Source organism: Sceloporus undulatus, chromosome 2, assembly GCF_019175285.1.
Source record: "Sceloporus undulatus isolate JIND9_A2432 ecotype Alabama chromosome 2, SceUnd_v1.1, whole genome shotgun sequence".
Lineage (NCBI taxonomy): Eukaryota > Metazoa > Chordata > Lepidosauria > Squamata > Phrynosomatidae > Sceloporus > Sceloporus undulatus.
The window spans coordinates 218,165,767-218,185,002 of record NC_056523.1 but is presented as its reverse complement, the minus strand read 5'-3'; positions in this window follow the sequence as shown (position 1 = coordinate 218,185,002).

The following is a 19,236-nucleotide window of genomic DNA, read 5'->3' as shown; positions in this document are numbered from 1 at the left end:
TAATATCGGAGCCTTTGGCAATAATCTTTGAGAACTCCTGGAAAACAGGAGAGATCCCAGCAGACTGGCGGAGGGCAAACGTTGTCCCCATCTTCAAAAAGGGGAAAATAGAGGATCCCAACAATTATCGTCCAGTTAGTCTGACATCAATACCAGGAAAGATTCTGGAGCAGATCATTTCATCCTGGAGAAAAGTGACCAGTGGGGTCCCACAGGGCTCTGTCCTGGGCCCAGTGCTATTCAACATCTTTATCAATGACCTGGATGACAGAATTGGGAGCATACTTATCAAATTTGCAGATGATACCAAATTAGGGGGAATAGCTAATACCCCAGAGGACAGCATCAAGATTCAAAATGATCTGAATAGACTAGAAAGCTGGGCCAAAGCTAACAAAATGAAATTCAACACAGAGAAATGTAAGGTATTGCACTTAGGGCGGAAAAATAAAATGCACAGATATAGGATGGGTGACACCTGGCTGAATGAAACTACGTGTGAAAGGGATCTAGGAGTCCAAGTAGACCACAAGTTGAACATGAGTGAACAGTGTGATGCGGCAGCTAAAAAGGCCAATGCTATTTTAGGCTGCATCAATAGAAGTATAGTGTCTAGATCAAGAGAAGTAATAGTGCCACTGTATTCTGCTTTGGTCAGGCCCCACCTAGAATATTGTGTCCAGTTCTGGGCACCACAATTCAGAAAGGACATTGAGAAACTGGAGCGTGTCCAAAGGAGGGCGACAAAAATGGTGAAGGGTCTGGAAACCATGCCCTATGAGGAACGACTTAGGGAGCTGGGGATGTTTAGCCTGGAGAAAAGAAGGTTAAGAGGTGATATGATCGCCCTGTTTAAATATTTGAAGGGATGTCATATTGAAGAGGGAGCAAGCTTGTTTTCTGCTGCTCCAGAGAACAGGACCCGGAACAATGGATGCAAGCTCCAGGAAAAGAGATTCCACCTGAACATTAGGAGGAACTTCCTGACAGTAAGGGCTGTTCGACAATGGAATGCACTCCCTCGGAGGGTGATAGAGTCTCCTTCCTTGGAGGTCTTTAAACAGAGGCTGGATGGCCATCTGTCAGGGATGCTTTGATTTGGATTTCCTGCATGGCAGGGGGTTGGACTGGATGGCCCTAGTGGTCTCTTCCATCTCTATGATTCTATGATTCTATGATTAAACAGAGAGTCTGTGAACATCTAGAAGGCAATGCCATAATCACAAAAAGTCAACACGGGTTTCAGAGAAACAAGTCATGCCAGACAAATCTGATCTCTTTCTCTGATAAAATTACTAGCTTGGTAGATGAAGGGAATGCTGTGGATATAGTATATCTTGATTTCAGAAAGGCCTTTGACAAAGTTCTCTATGATATTCTTGCAAACAAGCTTGTAAAATGTGGGCTAGACAAAGTAATTTACATGGATTTGTAACTGGTTGACGGCCGAACCCAAAGAGTGCTCAACAATGGCTCCTTTTCATCCTGGAGAGAAGTGACCAGTGGGGTCCCACAGGGGTCTGTCCTGGGCCCAGTGTTATTCAACATCTTTATCAATGACTTGGATGACAGAATTGGGAGCATACTTATCAAATTTGCAGATGGCACCAAATTAGGAGGAGTAGCAAATAATCCAGAGGACAGGATCAACATTCAAAATGACCTGAACAGACTAGAAAGCTGGGCCAAAACTAACAAAATGAAATTCAACATGGAAAAATGTAAGGTACTGCACTTAGGGCAGAAAAATAAAATGCACAGATATAGGATGGGAGACATCTGGCTGAATGAAACTACGTGTGAAAGGGATCTAGGAGTCCTAGTAGACCACAAGTTGAAAATGAGTGAACAGTGCGATGTGGCAGCTAAAAAGGCCAATGCAATTTTAGGATGCACCAATAAAAGTATAGTGTCTAGATCAAGAGAAGTAATAGTGCCACTGTATTCTGCTTTGGTCAGGCCCCACCTGGAATACTGTGTCCAGTTCTGGGCACCACAATTCAAAAAGGACATTGAGAAACTGGAGCATGTCCAAAGGAGGGCGACTAAAATGGTGAAGGGTCTGGAAACCATGCCCTATGAGGAACGACTTAGGGAGCTGGGGATGTTTAGCCTGGAGAAAAGAAGATTAAGAGGTGATATGATAGCCCTGTTTAAATATTTGAAGGGGTGTCACATTGAGGAGGGAACAAGCTTGTTTTCTGCTGCTCCAGAGAACAGGACCCGGAACAATGGATCCAAGCTGCAGGAAAAGAGATTCCACCTCAACATTAGGAGAAACTTCCTGACAGTAAAGGCAGTTCGACAGTGCAACAAACTCCCCCGGAGTGTAGTGGAGTCTCCTTCCTTAGAGGTCTTTAAGCAGAGGCTAGATGACCATATGTTGGGGATGCTTTGATTTGATTTTCCTGCATGGCAGGGGGTTGGACTGGATGGCCCTTGTGGTCTCTTCCAACTCTACGATTCTATGATTCTATGCCATTGTTTGTTGTTGTTTTCCTTCAAGTCTTTTTCTAAGATGAACCTCTCACAGGGTTTTCTTGGCAAGATTTGTTCTGAGGAAGTTTGCCTCTGAGGCTGAGAGAGTGTGACTTGCCCAATATAACCCAGCTGGCTGAGCAGAGAGCTGAATCCTGCTCTCCAGTGTCATAGTCCAACACTCATGCTGATTCTCCTTGCCATTTTGTTTGTGTATGTGTCTTTAAGTCACCAAGAGCCAGCGTGGTGTAGTGGTTTGACTGTTGGACAAGGGACTTTTTCACACAAGTCTAGCAAAGTGCAATTTCAACAGGTCAAAAGTGTCTTTGGCCCGTACCTACCATAAGATGTCATGTCCATCTTGCTGCTGCTTTGCATTATATTCATTATTGGAGTAAACCTTTTCCTTGGGTAAAACTCATCAATGGCTCCCGATATTGTTTCTTTTCCATTAGTGTCTTATGTGTGATAGTCCCTTTCATTGCAGTTCTGATATGCTGGCAGCGATGTGGCAGGAGCGGGCATGATTCTCCCGCCAGTCAGGCTTTTTTTGTTTTATTTTCTTTTTCCTTTTAAAAATTTCACTGTCTTGCTTAATTGTAAAAATAAAAATAATAAAAACGGAAAGGCAGACTGGGTAGTGAGGTGGGGTTATGTAGGAAGAGAGTGTGGGACAACAGATTGCCAAAGCAGTGCCTTTGCACTATTGTAGAGAAATGTGATAATGAATGTTTCCAAGCCAATATATTTCTGTTTCATTAAACTAATGTGATTGCAGCCAGAGTGGTACAGTCCTATCATTCTGGAGATCAGGGTTCAAATTCCTGCTTAGCCATGGAAACTGGGTGACCTAGGGCAAGTCACATTCTCTTAGCCTCAGAGGAAGGCAAAGGGAAAAACCCCTCTGAACAAATCTTCCCAAGAAAACCCTGTGATAAGTTCACCTTAGTTTTGCTGTAAGTCACAAATGACTTGATGGCGAATATGCACACACTTCAAGTTGCCTGTCAACTTATGGTGATCTCATTCATTTCATAGGGCTTTCTTAGGCAGGTAATATTCAGATATGGGTTTGCCAACTTCTTCCTCTAAAATATAGCCTACAGCACCTGGTATTCATTGGCAGTCTCCTGTTCAGGTACTAACCAGGTCTGACCTTGCTTAGCTTCCACGATCAGACAGGATCGGGGGCTTTTGGAATATTTAGGCCCAGTCCTGTCATTGTAGTGTTACTTTAATAATAGCAAATTCAGGCAAAGGGCATTTGGGTTATACCAACTGTCTACTGCAGGATTTCGAGTCTGCCCTTTTTGCCCACATTGCAATGTAAATAAACTGACACACAACTCAGCCCTGTGACTCAGACTTTTATCAAGAATTTAAGGAAATGAAGCAGATTCTAGTGTATGATTAACCCGATACAGCAAATATCTTTCTGCCATTGCCTATAACCTCTGGGTGCAAAGATTGTGTAGTCATACAAGGGCGGAAGCTAGGAAATTGCCTATATTTTGCAGTGACCTTAGTGGGCAATTCTTTGCTTCTCCCTTGTGTCCCAGCTTCCTCCTAGCTCTGCCTGATATAGCTTCCACCTCTTTGTGTTCCCTGCTGAGATTTGGTAGACACCTGCCACAATTCACCCCTATCCAGAATTGGTTGAGCACACAAGTCAGTGAACAAACAGTCTATTCAAACAACCTCAGAAATCAATGGGAACTTTAGCTACTAGAATACAGCTTAGCTAAACATGCATTTTTGCCTTGTTAAAAAAAAATCCTTTTCAATAGGGCTATGAATCCAATTCATAGGTCATGCTTGTGAAGTTTACGCCTGACAGTCAATGAAGAGGAGACTAAAAATGTTCTTGTCCTGTTTTTTACTTTGGGCTGAGTTGCTAGAAAAGGAAAAGGCAAGGTAATTTATCTTTACTGCAGTGTTCCTTATCTGTGCCTTAGCCATTTTAGACTCTAGACCTGTCCAAATACATTTGAACTCTTCCCCAATTTGACTTTAGAATCTCAGGATTTCCAAAATCCTGAATGTTTAATTTGAAGAGTTCCCAATTTTCTAGCCTGGTTTGCAGGAATCTGTACCTGGGCCACACCATGTTCTGCTGCTCACAGAGCTTAGTCTCTCCAAATGCTTATCTTCATGTCTCAATAGTCCATCTGCTGGCTTCTCTCCTTTTCCTTTGTGACTAGTATTGCTGCTATATTCCAGTTCTCAGCTCCAGGGAGAGCCTAATTTGCCTGATACACAAATCGAGTGCATTATGCAAATTTTCATATTATGCAAATTAAATACATTCCTTGTTACCTTCAGCCTTGACACCATTTGTATAGTAAGCACTGATGAGAGAGGCAGGGTAGTATAATAGTGAGAGTGCTAGACTTGGAACAGGGTGACCCAGGTTCAGATTCCTGCTTAGTCACAAAGCTTACAGGGTGACCTTGGGTCAGTCAGGATCCCCCCCCCCCCGCCAAACCTGTCTTACAGGGTTTTGATGGGGATAAAAAAAAGGAGCAGGGAACCAAATGAAGCAGTCCTTTACATTGATGATATTGTTAATAATATTAATGACATTTCGTCACCCACACTTCATCTCCAATGGTATCACTTCATGTTTCTGTCATCATTGAAGGCTTGGGGTTGGAAAGGGTTTTTTTTTTTGTTTTTGTTTTTTCCTGATGGCAAAAACTTACATATCCATGAGAGCACCATAGGAAGCCCCTGAATTCATCTGATACATATGGGGGAAATGCAGAGTAAATTAAGAATGCATGGCAGAAAACGCAGGGAAAAACATAGGCCTGTTACAGACTGCCAAAATAAAGCTGCTTCAGGTCTCTTTGGAGGTATGCTATTTAAATGATGCATGCATCCTAAGAATCCGGAAACTGCACCAAAGCTGCACTCCAGTGCTTAGGAATGGAGTGTGGCTTTGGCGCGACCTCCGGACTCTTAGGACTCATGCATCATTTAAATAGCATACCTCCAAAGAGACCCGAAGCAGCTTTATTTTGGAAGTCTGTAACAGGCCATAGTGTAGTTACCTTCCTTTATTCTGTATCCCTTTTTTACCTGTGCTGGTCTATGACCATAATAAAGAAATCTCCCCCCCCCCTCTACATTGTGTAGTTTTCTTTAAAATTACAAATTAATTGTTTATTTTAACTAGAAAATATTATAGTTTAACTATACTCAGTTTTTTTATCACAATAAATGTGTTAATCAATTCATCTGTGTTAAGGAAGTCAGTGGTACTACCTACTGGTTGTTAATGGCCACAGTTAAATAATGATCAATGGGCGTTGTATTCACTGAGGTTTGTTTCCAGGACCCTGTGTGGATACCAAAATGTGTGGATGTTCAAGTCCTATTAAATACAATGGTAAATTAAGATGGTGTCCCTTATATAAAATGGCAAAACCAAGGTTTTGCTTTTTGGAATTTATATATTTTTAAATATTTTAAAGCCATGGATGCTTGAATCCATGGATAAAGAATCCATTGCTACAGAGAGGCAACAGTATTTTGTTTCATTTCAGTTCCCTGTCAACCAGCTCATAACACCATCTTACCCTAGCCAACTGAGGCAACACTCCATGTATCTAAAGTGGATAGCAGTTTCTGAACAAGCCTGAACTTTGCAGAAATTTTGATTTCCCAGCCACTATCTATCTACTTCAGTAACCTTTTGAATATCTGTCCATCTAAATATCCACCTGTGCGTCTTTTCCCATCTCTTCATTGTCTTACAGTACCAGACACCCTAGCTCCATGATGCCAAACCTATGGCACGTGTGCCAGAGATGGCACACAATGCCATTTCCCCCAACATGCAGCAGAGGGAGGAGGAAGAGGAAAAGACTCACACCTGTTCCTCCTCCTTCCTAGTCCTTCCCAGCCTCCAGCTGCCACTCCAGGAGCAGCTGAAGGTTGGGGACGGTGCAGGGCGAGGAGGAGGGACAGATGCGTGTCTGTTCCTCCTCCTTCCTGATCCTTCCTGGCCTCCAGTTGCCTCCAGCTGGAGGCCAAAGACAGAGTGTGGGGAGAAGAAGGAAGAGGTGTGTGCCTGTTCCTATTCTTCCCCCACCCCACACCCTTCACCCCCGAGCTGTCAGCTGTTTCTAGAGGTAGCTGAAGGCCCAGAAGGGCAGGCGAAGAAGCCCTGCCCTGAAGTCCTGCCCCCAGAGGGTGGAAGTCCCACCCCCAAGGGTGGAGGTCCTGCCCCTGGCACTGGGTAACACCTGGTGCCAGAAGACCTTTTAGTTTGTGCACTCAGCACCTAAAAAGTTCGCCATCACTATCCTAGCTCCTAAGAAATCTGTGCAAATCTTTTATTTTCCCTTGAAAGATTCCCAGTAAAGATTAAGAATATTCCCATGTAAAGTCTTTGGAAGCAAAAAAAACCAGGCTCCGTATCACTTAAATACGCTGATGACACCCAAATCTATTTCTCTATGTCTCCAACTGTTGCAGTAACTAAGGATGGCATCTCTCCTCTGGATGCCTGGCTGGGGTCTGTAATGGGCTGGATGAAGGAAAACAAACTAAAGTTTAATCCAGAGGAAATTGAGGTACATGTGATAGGTACTCCAAGTCCAGGGATAGAGGTTTGTCAACCAGTACTGGATGGGGTCATACTTCCTCTAAAGGACAAAGTTCGCAGTTTGGAAGCACTCCTGGATCCATCTTTACAGTTGTCATCTCAAGTAGGTGCAATGGCCAGGAGTGTTTGGTACCAGCTTCGGTTGAGAAGCCCATGAAAGAGTGTATGACATGGGGAAAAGACACAAGAGGGGACAGGCAGAAGATTTACAATCATACACATGGCCTATGCAGCCCGTATCATGGATAATTGTCAAGTTGGGCCCAGCTATAAAACCCAAATTTGATCTTTTAGTGATACACTTGGGGATTATGCATCCTAACTGCTCACAAAACAGCCCTGTAAGATATTCCCCCCCCCCCTTCAACCTCTTGGCTTATAAATCCTATCTGTTCCACCCATCATGGAAGGTATTGCAGGAAATATAATGCAAAACATTTGGAGATCCCAAAGTTCCCCACCCCTACTGTAAAGCAAGCAAGTATTAGCACTGTAATATAACAGATGGATAGCTGAGGCACAGTGGGCAATGGAGAAGATGACATATGAAAGAAGCACAGTAAATCACCGTGGATAGATTTTAATATTTATTGTGTAGATGCAATGGGAAATGAACAGATTCTGTATTTGGCAATGTGTAGAATGAGGAAATTGGTATTATTTTTATTTCTTAAGAAAAAATATGAAAACTATTTCTGCCAGAAAATGGATGTTGCTGTGGCAGTACTAGCATTGGCAGTTGCTGTGTATCTCTATGAACAGCTACTCAGGGGTCTTCAGTATCAACTAAATTGGTTTTAACAAAGAACTATCACTGGGGACATGTGAACCCTTGCATGGAAAGGGCTCCTTCCCTGGCAGGTCCTTGTTAAATCTGTTGTTGAAATCTTGTGCGCAAGTGCCTTAGTCTTTTCTGTCAAGAAATGTGACGGTGTGACTGAACTGCACTGCAGTACACACATCAGAAGCTGAATTGTTGACATGTATGCCTTAAAATTTGTCACTAAGAACTCATTTGTTCAGTCTGGCTGACCATATTCATTCTCTCCTCTGTCATCTACAAGTTGTGGGTGGGGGATACTGCTTCAGAAACAACAACATTGAGTGAAATGCCCATTGGGTCATGAGAACATAGACCGAAATGTAGCTGAATGGATATCAGTCTCAATTTGAGTTTGCCCATTTACTCTCTCCATCCCTTGCAGGGCTGGCATCTTTAATAGAGTGTCCAGGTGTCTGCTCCACACCGGTAAGTCTAGTGCCTTCCCCTGGGCAAGTACTAAGTGGGTAAGCTGGGCAGGCTTACTTGAAAGTGATCACATTGATGTTTCTCTAGAGATAAGTAGAAATACCAATTAGGTTTTGCTAGGAATTTACCTGGGGTGCCTGTGTGGTGTAGTAGTTTAAGTGTTGGATTAGGGCGGTGGGAAACTAAGGTTTGAATCCCTACTCATCCATGGCAACCTACTGAATGATCTTATGTAAGTCACACTCTCTCTGCCTCAGAGAAAGGCAAGAGCAAACCTTCTCTGAACTAATTCTGGCAAGAAAACCCCTTGGTAGGTTCACCTTAGGGTCACTGTAAGTCAGAAATGACTTGAAGGCTTACAACAACAACAACAAAGAATTTACCCAAATTTGTTCAGGATGGGAAAACCTAAGATTAAAATACAAAAGTGAATGTGGAGAAACTAACAATGAAAGATTCACACATCCAGGCTCAGTACTTTTAGCCCTTACCACTTAAAAGACTGTCTTTCAACCCTATATATATTCATCCTCTTTGTGCTGAACTGGGTTGGCTTTTCTCCTTTTCCAGAGAAGCTCTTCATCTTTGCTGCCTGTAAGGCAAACAAATGCATGTGGTTCTCTCAATGCTGGGAAATAGCTCCATCTATTCAATTTAAGTGTTTGTTTCTTTCTTTAAATATTTAAATCTTACCCTATATCATGGGATCTCAGGGTAGCCTACAAATAAAAACAACTGTAAGAATTCAAAACAATTTAAATATTAAAACTATCAAAGCAGACTAAAAATATTTTATTTTTTGCTATGATTAGAGGAAGAGGAAATAAAAGAAAAGGTAGGGCCACGGTGTAGAGAAGATGGTGAAGTGCTAACAGGGTGCCCAGAAAAGGCAGAACTGCTTAACATGCTCTTTGCTTCTTTCTTTTCCCAAAAGGAAAAAAAAAATGGCTCAGTCTGATGAAAATATAACAAATGATGCAGTAAAGGGACTGCAGCACAGAGTAAGTGAAGAGGTAGTACTCTGTGCGTGTAAGACCTACAGACTTAGGCCGATTCCATGAATTTCATGATGGTTTTCTTTGGTAAAGAATATTCAGAGGGGTTTTTGCCATTTCCTTCCTCTGAAATGTAGCCTACAGAGCCTAGTATTTGTTGGCTGTCTCCCATCCAAGTACTCATCAGATCTGAACCTGCTTAGCTTCCAAAATCAGCCGGGATCTGATGTCCTTTGGCTATTTATGCCTTTAGTCTAAATCCACGAATATCTTGATACTATAAATGAATTCAAGTCTCCGGAGCTGGATGAACTTTATCCAAGAATACTAAGGCCTGTTACAGACTGCCAAAATAAAACTGCTTTGGGTCTCTTTGGAGGTATGCTATTTAAATGATGCCTGGGTCCTAAGAGTCCGGAGGTCGCGCCAAAGCCACAGTCCATTCCTAAGCACTGGAGTGCAGCTTTGGTGCAGCTTCCGGATTCTTAGGATGCATGCATCATTTAAACAGCATACCTCCAAAGAGACCCGAAGCAGCTTTATTTTGGCAGTCTGTAACAAGCCCATAGCAACTTGTAGATGTGGTCTCAGAGCCACTGTCAAAAATCTTTGAGAATTCTTAGAGAGCAGGAGAGGCCTGAGTAGACTAGAGGGCCATCTTCAAAAGAGAGGCAAGGGAGACAATCTAAGTAACCATTGGCCAATCATCTTGATGTCAGGACTAGGAAGAGTTCAAAATCAGATCATTAAACAGTATAAAAATACTGAGAAGGCTGGACTGTGCTACTCCAGAGACCAAAAGACAAACCTGTGGATTCAAAGTGCAAGAGAGGAGATTACACCTAAACCAAAGGAAGATGTTTGATGGTAAGAGCCATTCAACAGTAGAATAGACTGCCTTGGAGAGTGGTAAATTTTCCTCTGAAGTTCTTTAAATAGGGTTGGATTACCATCTCTTGGGAGTGGCTCTTGCTGGGTATTCCTGAATGGAATTGTGTTGAACTAGATTGATCATGTGGTCCCTTCCAACTCTGTGCTTCTATAATTCTATCATTCTGTAAATAAGGGGGTTCCATTCTTAGCTTTCATGACTGAAAAGCCATTGAAATCAATAATTCCTGTTTTATAAAAACAATGTACCTAGTGATCAGCATCAGAGCCTAGATAATTTCATTTTTAATGGCTTTATTATTTATTTATTATCCTACCTTTCTCCCAAGGTAGGAATCAAAGTGGCTTACAGTATCATCCAATGTGTGAAGAAGTTCATTTTGTCTGTTATGAACTTGATCATAGCCATTACGAAATAACGTTCTCTCCCTTCTTCTAATCCCTCCCCACAATATTCATAATTTTAGATACCTCTGCTGTGTTCGCTCTCCCTTTTTATGCTCCCTTGGTGCTGTTATTAAATGGGAACAGCCTCACTCTAAAAGCTTTCTAATCGGTCAATAGGATGTAGATAGAGGTGAAAATGGCACTGCCTCCCATAGCACAGCTTGATCATCAGGAACCATCAGAATTACAGATCAGCCTCTTTTGAAGGAAGTATATTAATGATGCTGCACTCTGAGGCTCAGCCTCCTAATAATTCTTTTCACAGAAGAAGAGAGCTTGTCACCACAATCATTCTTCTCCCCCCAGGAGCTAGACAGGACCTTCCCTGAGAATCATGGAGCATCACATTTATCTTCTGTAACTAACTGTTTGGTGGGTAGCTCTTTCCTTTAAAAGTTTTACAGTGAGCAAGCTGTATTGGCAGGGTAGCCATCAATGAATTGGAGCTGTCCTGGATCACCTCATCAATGGTTGTGTGCGCCCACGAGTCCACGCACATTGCCACTTGGGCTTGAGCATCGATGTTTTCTCTCCATTTTCAGGTTCAGGGGGTACCAAACCCACATATATGGGAAGGGCCCACAGTAATTTGCTCTCCTGCCTCTCAATATTTTTAAAGGTAACCAGACCAATAGGAGTAGAATTCAACGATGCAGCCATGTTAGTCTGTAGAATCAGTATGTAGAGAGATTTTGTAGCACCTTTGAGACTAAGTGAAAGAAAGAAGGTGGCAGCATGTGTTTTGTAGGCTTATGTCTACTTCCTAAGATGCATTTGGTGGAGTGGAAAGCCAAGGACAGGTACACCAGTGGCATATATAGATCTGTCCCTGGCTTTCCATTCCACTAAATGCATCTGAGGAAGTAGACTATGAAAGCTCATGTTGCCAACTTCTTTCTTTGTTAGTCTCAGAGATGCTCTCTACATACAGATAAATAAGGTTCCTTGTTCTTATCATGTGCATTTCTTCCTTAGGATGTCATACAAAGTCAAGATCCTTCTAGTTCTTGTCACAGAAAAGGACACAATGTCAGGCCAATGTCAGGTCTGTGAAATTAACAACAGGAGGAGCAAGGTAGAGACAGACCAAGCAAGAATGGGGCCTATTGGTTTGTTCAGGATGGTAGTACAGTCAGCCCTCCCTATCCATAGATTTTTTTATCCATGGATTCAAGTATCCATGGTTTGAAAATATTTAAAAAATATATAAATTCCCAAAAGCAAAGCTTGATTTTGCCATTTTATATAAGGGACACCAGCTTACTGTCTCATTGTATTTAATGGGATTTAAGTATCTATGGATTTTGGTATCCACAGGGGGACCTGGAACCAAGCTCCAATGGATAACAAGGGCCCACTGTATTTTGGATAGTAAACAGTTTGTTTAGCTTATCCAGTTATTTACCTTTTGGAGCCCAAATCAAAGTCTTTGTTTTCACTTTTAAAGTCCTAAATGGCTTGGAGACAAGCAATGTAAAAGATTGTCTTATTCTAAATGTAGCCTTTGGACTCTTTAAGATTTCCTTCTCAAGTACTGCACCAAATGCCCTTGACAAATTGGGTGGGAGGGAGGTTGTGAAAGTGGCCATAGAAGAAGGGGTCTTTTCAGTTGGCACAGTAAGTGACTGCCTTCTCATGCTGCATCTGCACTGCACATATATTCCAGGTTGACATCACAGCCTTGGTTCAGTGCTATGGAATACTGGGGATTGTAGTTTTTTGAGACATTGAGCCTTCTCTGTAAGCTCTAGTGCCACAACAAACTATAATTCCCAGACTTTCATAGCATTGAGCCATGGAAGTTAAAGTAGTGTCAACCTGGATTATTTCTGCAGTGTGGATGCAGCCACAGAGAGGCTCAGTTGCCAAAATCTTTAAGGTCTTTTCAGCTTCAGGTAAAGTTATTTTATTATTTTTATTCATCTAGGCTTTTTAAACAGCATGTTGCAGGACTTTATCAGACGAAGCAGTTTTCCTGCTAAAACAGAAGTTTGTTTAAAAAAATAATGCTATGCAAATGGGATTGTTCTCTTACCTGTTGCACTTTAAGGAACCTTTCTGGCATTACAACCATTATTCATGCAAACAGTTTATCACATGCAGCATTTGGGACTGCCCATCCACTATTGCTATTGTATTTGTTGATGAGCTCTTCCAGACAATGTCTGTTATGGGAAAGCTATACAAATACATTCATTCAGGGTGTTCCATACTGCCAAATTTTAGAGGTTTGATACCACTTTAACTGCCGTGGCTCCAACCAATTAAATCCTGGAAGTGTTGTTTGGTGAGATGCCTTTTGCTGAACTATAGTACTAAAGCTTTCTGACAGAACATTCTGCCTACCCCTTGCCAAATTATACACCTGAAAGATCCCACAAGAGTAAGTCTGTGCTTTAATGAGGGGCTAAACCCTAATACTCTAATACTTCAATTATAAACTCTTGGTGCACATCCAAAACAGGATGGAAATTATTCGAGGGGATGAGAGTGCAGAATCACCCATCCTCTTCTCTAGTCTTCTACTCCACGGACGCACTGATGAAAATCAAAACTATTACCCTGATTTGGAATGCCTTCTTCCTCGTGATGAATCTCTCTGACTTCCATTAAGTCCCAGGTTCAAGAGTCACTGAGACCTTAACTGCCAGCATGTGGAACTATAAAGCTGAAAATGACCAGATCCACAGCCTTATTCAGGTCTACCTATGTTATCCACATCTTACTGATCCACATCTGGACTTGCTGCCACACCACCATCTGATATAAACACCAACAAAAATAAATAATACTGACCTAATCAGCTCATATGATGTGGGAAAATTGGGAGATTATTTGTTGACCCCAAATTACTAATGGATCAGGTTTTATAGACTTGGCACAGTAAAGTGGACAACTGTTCCTGGAATGAATCCATTCAAAGAGAGTGAAGTCACCATAGTTATTTGTTTGCTTCTTGTGTGCATTCTCTTTGCATGTAGGAGCATGTATGCATCTTGCACAGAAAAACCTGGCATGCAAGGAAATGATGGTTCAGCTTTGTCCTGACATATTTTTGTCTATATGCAAAGACATAGATTCTTCATCCTTCACACCATCAGGACAGTACTGTTGTGGGTGACTTCAAGAATCAGAAGATGGGGTATCTAGCATGAAAGACGCCTGCACAGTATTTGTGTTTTCAGGAAAAAATGGTTGCCTATTCTTGTCAGGAAATTTCAGTTTGAGCCTAACATGAGAAAAACCTGAAACATTCATTAAGGCCACAGCCAGTGATATAATCTACAATACAGCTGGTTTTGCACATCTGGCTGCAAAAAAGTCTAAAATTCAATGCTGTTTGTCATAAAATTATATTTTATAGTATCTCAAATTACTGTTTACGGTTCTGTTGAAACAGCTGGTTGCTAACTTAGTAGTAAACTAGACTAAAACTATGATGCACCCCTACCAGCAGGATCAGAAAATTTATTGGGAGTAATCTCTTAAATGTTCATGCTTGTGATATAAAAGGGCAGGATCTTTCCTTTTCCCCAGAGTACAGGAATGAAACAAGCTGCTGAGGAAAGAAAGAAAGAAAGAAAGAAAGAAAGAAGAAAGAGGGGACTTTCTGCCCTATGGCTTTGATCCAATATGCTGGGAGGGCATCTCTTCAGACATGGGTGTGGCCATCCCTGTTGGTGGTGTCCATTTTCTCATCCATCTTCCTTCACCTCCTTGACATCTGCTCAACTTCCTTCTTGCAAAGATGTTAGCTGTCAGCCACAGTTTGTCTGCTTGAATAAGTATCCGCTCAAACATGCCCCAAACTGATTGATCTTTCTGACTTGCTTCCCTTGGAGGCGCTTATCAGTGGAGGCTGCCAAGGATGGTAGCCTGGGAAATCAAAGAACAGGGAGCTCAGCTGGAAAGGGGAAATCCCCTTCACATCTTCTATGCCTGTCTTTCTTTTCTGACAAGCAGAGCCTTTCATTCCACAGTGGCGAGGGGCAAGTGAGGTAGCTCTCACTGTAGAGCCCTTTAGGGTTGATGGGGCATTGTTTTCTTTTTCAAAAAGCTAGTAAAAAGTGGGATTACAGTGGGGGGGGGGGGGGTTCCGCATCGCATGAACTATACTAACGTTTCATAAAGCAGTGGCCTTTCCCATCGCTAAGATCTTCCTCTAACATTTACTCAGCTTTGAGTCTCATGTTCACTTTGGCTTCCTCCAAAATTAGTTTTCAAAGCTCCCATTTGAAGATCCTTCCTGATTTACTACTTCCCCTGGATCTTACAGCTTGGGGATTTGCAACCAATCCTTTTAATTTTCTTCACAAGGGATGAACATATAGAAAAGACTGCTTTTGCAGGCAAGGTTTGTTGGATAAAGGTGAATAATGATGGCTAAGAGTTCTCTCCCTTTTTTTACTGGGGTAACTTTCCTGCCTCCCAGTGGGGACTGTTTTCGGGGGGAGTTGTGGGAAATTATAATTTTAGGATCAGTTGGGTTACCACAAAGAGTGCTCAGACATCTTATCTTATGAGACTCCCCAACCTTTTTGCATTGATGGGCACATTCGAATTTTAAGAGTAGGCATTTGCTTAAAATGGCTACCATGAGGGGGTGCTTGTCCGAAATGGCTACCATGGTGGATGTGGCTTTTCACAAAGTACCCATTTTCCAGAAAGCAAACTAGTGAGGCTAAAAGAAAAATAATTCTCCCAAGAAGTTAAGTACAAGTTAGAGTTGGGGTCTGAGCTCCAAGACACAAAAACCACTCTTCTGAAGCTATACTTTTCCTCTCCATTCATTTCACAGAAGGCAAAGTGATGAGGCTCAGAGAAAAGCAACTGGACAAGGAAACTAAATATAAACAGTGATGGGGGCCAAGCCTCAAATGATAAACCTCAAAGCATTTCATAAAAAAAGCAAGAGGTTTAGGACAGTTTCAGTGAGTCAAGGCAGTTTTAACACACCACCATATCAACAGCTTTACATTCAGTAAATGTCTGTTAAAAACTACAACTGAACAATTAAGCAGGATTTCTTTGTTCCAACATTCCAAGTAACTCAGCTCTTCCAAAGAAGATAGCAAAAAGGGAATTTGAGATACAGAATGAATCTACATGTAAATTTATACAAATTATGATTAACTTAATACATAAATCTTATTTCACATTCTCAAGACATGTCATATGTTGAAATGCTTTCAATATTTGTCAGAAAAGGAAACGAGATTTCCACAATATATATATTCGTTTGCCAACTTTGTAAGAGCCAAAGCTGTTGAGTAAAATTCTCCATCAGGGCAACATTGTGATGCTTTGGATGCCACTGCATAATGAAGATGGAAATGGACTGGCTCCATTCCAAGCCTATTTGTCTACATGGCTGCTTGAGGGAGGAGTTTCCCTGCCATTACATCATTTTTTCATTAAATTCAGGAACAAATTAATGGACTGTTTCCAGATTATCTCAATTTGGGTGAAATGAATGGGACTTAAACTAACTTTGGCCAAGATTTTTTTATCACACCAGGCTTGTAAAGTGTCCAAATAGTGTCTGTGTAGGAAATGCAAACATACCAGGTTAGGGACACCCATTATCGCACAGCTGTTGAAAAGTGTGGCCTGTTACAGACTGCCAAACTAAAGCTGCTTTGGGTCTCGTTGGAGGTATGCTATTTAAATGATGCATGCATCCTAAGAATCCGGAAGCTGCACCAAAGCTGCACTCCAGTGCTTAGGAATGGAGTGTGGCTTTGGCGCGACCTCCGGACTCTTAGGACCCATGCATCATTTAAATAGCATACCTCCAACAAGACCCAAAGCAGCTTTATTTTGGCAGTCTGTAACAGGCCTGTGATAGTGCTGCTTCTGTCCTGGCCTCTGTCTTCTGCACACTGGCCTCCACAATCCTGCTTGCCTGTCCTAACTCCTGCCCAGCATGCCTTGCAGTCTGGATTTATTTATATTTCTTTTATTTTTAGCACAGTTGCATGATCACGGAAATCCATTAACAAAAGAAAGAAAGATTTTTTAAAAGAAGAACAACAGCCTGTTTGGAAATAGCAAGGGAGAGAGGAACATAATCCCTTCGACTTGCACTGTAATGACTGCCTGCATATTGGAACTGCAGCAGGAGGAACTTATCACACATGAATCAAAGTGGAAAAGCAGTGGGATTTTGAGGCATTGGTGGGTTTAGTCTATCAGTGAAAAGGAGCACTCCAGAAACCAATGGACTACAGACTAGCTAGTGGATAGACACATCATCATGTGATAAGTTATGGCCACAAATGCTGTTATCCTTCTCTAAAACCACTTTTCAACCCTCATGTGATAAAGTCTCAAGTCTACTGAGTCACAGTATAGATGGAAAGACAGCATATAAATGAATAACAACAGCAGCAGCAATTGCTTTCAGTGGATCAGTCCTGAGGTAAACCTGGGCCAACCCAAGGTTTTTGAACTAGATCCATAATGTAAACAGTAAAATCTAATCTTTAGCATCTTAGTCCAGATTTTTGTTCTTGTTGATCTACTGAAGAGATAGTCTATACACAACTAACCATAGATGCCTACAAGATCATAAAACATTTCTTTTCTATTTCACTATTTTGGGGGCTAAGTATGAACAAGCTTTTACTTTATAAGCATTTTCCTAAGTATTAGCTAAGAAATTTTATTGAGTTTCCTCTCAATTTCATTCCATTCATTTTCCAGTGGTTCAGAATTGAGAAGCACCTCCCCCTTAAACACAACATTGGCATTTAGTGCTAAATTGTGTGTTTATTTATATATTGGATTTATATCCCACTTGTGTATAACAGAATGTTATTAAGTCCTGGAGGTAAGATAGCTCTGCACTAAGTCTTCAAATGGAGTATGTGGCCTGGAAAGAAGCCTAGCCAAACTTTCCTCTCCTGAGGAAAGCTGTAGATCATAAAATGCTAAAATATTAAGATCCTATACAGTTTTCTTCAAGTTTCCAAAAATGGGCTATTTGCTGGTAAATCTGCAAATCCTCTTTATTACTTTCTTCTTTCATGGACTTTGTGCATGTAGTGCCATTAGGAATACCTTTTACCAGCTCAGGCCGAATTTCCAGCTGCAGATCTGTTTGCAGAACTGGGTTTTGCCTCAGGTGTGAGTAAACTTGAATATATCAAGACTATACTTCTGTAAAGTCTGTGTAGGCCAGCCTTTAAAGAAAATTTTGAAAATTTCAACTCATACAGATTGTAGGATGCTTGTGGAGGACAGGTATTTCAATCATTCAATGCCAATACTAGGCTCAACATAAAATGTTGTCTTAAATTCTGGAATGCATTGGTACCTGAATTACTTTCTGCATCTAGATGACCTTCAGGGTTGACACACAAATAGGGTCCATCAGAAAGAGGTTCTTTTTTTATTGGTGATTGCACATTTCTGGAATTTTCTCCCTAAAGAATTATGAACAGCTTTGTCTGGAACAACTTTTAAGAAGTTTGTGTGTGTGTGTTTGGTTTTTTGCTGATGTGTTAGGCCTGAAAATAATAGCCTAAATCCATAGTCACTAATCCCAGCTAGAGAAGGCAATTGAATCAACTATTGCTGTATGCTAAATCAACACTTAGGTAAATAGTGATTTTATGGGGCTATGCTAGTTGAGCCTTGCAATTTTACCTAAGCCAATGAATTTCATTAATTGAAGGGGGGAGGCTAGACAACTTAACCATAACATGGCCCATAATTTATCAAGGCCTAAACTTGTAAAGTCTTTGACATAACTAATAGCAGTTCTTTATTCCTCTGCCTATAGAGCTGATGGGTGATCAGAGATAAGGAGTGATGCAAAGATTTTTCAGTGAAATTAACTCTGATGTACATCCCTGAAAGATTTTACATGGTTGAGGAGCTATAGAGTGAGGACTGACCAGGTTTTGCATAAGGCAGGAACTCTGGTCTGCACACTGGAGACGGTTTGCATGGAACACAAAGTCTGATCCTAATTCCAGTTATTTGTCCCAAGATATTAGATTTGATCCACTGAATCAGTAGGAACTTGATTCAATGAGTCTACACTAATTGGGCCCAATAATTGGATTTAGGCCCTAGCATGCAAACTGCCTACATAATTAAAAAGGAACAATAACTGAACAATTAATGTAATGAATGAATGAATGACTTATTTTTACAGCCATGAACTATAATGGATTAATATTTTGAGCTTAATCATTAATTATTTGGGGGGGGGGGCAGATTAATGAAATGCATTATTAAGTTAATGTACTAAGCTACAGTATTAGGCATGCTCATTGTTATGGTTTTTATTAGCTTTTTACTCAATTTAATTGTATTTATTGTTTGTTCTTCTGCTGTATTTTTTTGGAGATGCTTTGGCAGAAGGAGTATACATTTATTAAAAATCTCTCTCACAAACCACAGAAAGTGATATTCCCCCCATGTGAATGGAAGACAGTTAAAATCTTTTGTTGCACATGAGCCAATCTAAAGATGAGTCATGCAGGAAACAGTAATGGCCTCCACTTATCCCAGTTCCTGAAAGTCATATTAATGAAATTATGCTTTTTGCCTCT